Genomic DNA, 1,847 nt, shown 5'->3' with positions numbered 1-1,847 from the left:
AAATATTTTCTGACCAAAGTTCTCAACAATACCTTTCATTTGATATCCATATTGAGATGTTTTAGATAAATTATGTAGAATCGAAAATAGAGAATTCGAATTGCATGCATTTTTTGCGATTTTGGTTGACTATTTCTCGGTTTCGCCCATATAGGGAAAGAATTGTTTAAGAACCTTCTCTTGGTACCCATGAATAGTAATATTTAATTTACCTTTTTTTCTAAACAAAAAATTAAATAAATATGTGATTCAAAATAGGTAGCAACCCTATTTAAAATATTTTTGAATTAGGGATCTTTAAAATACCTTCCATTTGATACCCATATTATGATGTTTTAATTAATTTGTAACTAATTTCGAATAGGTGGGAACATTATACAAGTCTTCTCGGAGATATTGCCTATTCAGATAGCCTTAAAACCCAAGACATTATCTGGGTAAAAATTTTCATCAAAATCGTTAGAGCCGTTTCCGAGAACGCTACGGATATACATATACATATATACAAGAATTGCTCGTTTAATGTAATAAGATATACTAATGCAGCAACGAATCTTAAATTTACTAACCACTTACTTAAAAGTATTTCCAAAACTATGTAAATCATTTTTATTTAAACTTAGTAAACAAATTTTCATTTAATACTTTGATATGAAAATAAGTACTAAATTTAATACTATTTCGCAAACCGACCTTTTTTTCTTCCCTTTTCTCTCGTGCTTCGTATGCTTCCAAAATAGAACCTTGAGCTAGGGGAGTCGTCGAAACAATCTGTCACTACGTATACCACCTTTAATTATTGCATCATGAATACGAGTGAAATAACGAATGTTGAATCAATCCGATATAGACATTTGAGTAGTGAGGTTGTACACTAAAATAAAAGCGGCAATAAATTATAAATTAAAAATTGAAGTTTGTTTTTTGTCAAAAAATTTTCAAGCGAAAGTAGTTACGTGAGTGTAACTTGTGTTATTATAAATATACTAGCCAATGCCCGCTTACTTCGCGGCGCCCCTAATAAGAACTTTTGCGTTGGCTAATGAAAAAGAGCGTTTATTTTATTTATTTATTTTATTTCAATTACGGTACAAATCTAACACAACAACCCGGTGGTTTTACTTTCAAGTGTTAGATGTTAGGATTACATGGCTAAGCACAAATGCATTTAATAATTTAACTAGTAACTTACTTGCTATTTGAAAACGAAAACGAAGAGTCGCATTAATTATAAGACATGATATAAATAGTGGAGAGGAAAATTGTAGAAAGAGGCTAGGTATTTGAGAATAGAATAAGACAAAAGACAGGAATAAGGTAGGAAAATGACAAAAAAAACTGCGATCAGTTGGCTTACGCCTGAGCAAAGAGCCGATGCAATTCTCTCTTAAAGGGCAGAGCGCTCCTGATGGTTCTGATTGCTAGAGGTAAAGCGTTCCAAAGACGGATAACAAAAACAAAAAACTGACGTTCAGATTTGAGGCAATTGTATTTAATATAAATAATTTGGAGTGCTCGTTGCGATCGGGGAAACTGTAATCGTTCATGGAGATACCTAGGCTCCTGGGTGATTAAGATTTTGTGAAGTAGCATAAGACATTTTAGCTCCAATAGTTTATCAAAAGATATACCCATGATCTTAGTGCTATATTTAGAGATATGTTCGCGGCGTCCAATTCCGTAAACATATCTGGCGATATTGTTATAAAGAGTATTGTGTTTTTTCTTGCACACACTATCACAGTTAGCGTACAGCTCGCATCCATACAAAATTGTCGGTAGTAAAAAGGTTCTCGCTAGCAGCAGTCGAATTTTTACTGGTGTGAAATACTGAGTGATCCATAAGG

Source organism: Rhagoletis zephyria, unplaced genomic scaffold, assembly GCF_001687245.7.
Source record: "Rhagoletis zephyria isolate East Lansing unplaced genomic scaffold, Rhagoletis_zephyria_1.1 Rzeph_scaffold_03609, whole genome shotgun sequence".
Classification (NCBI taxonomy): domain Eukaryota; kingdom Metazoa; phylum Arthropoda; class Insecta; order Diptera; family Tephritidae; genus Rhagoletis; species Rhagoletis zephyria.
This window is presented reverse-complemented; position numbering follows the sequence as displayed.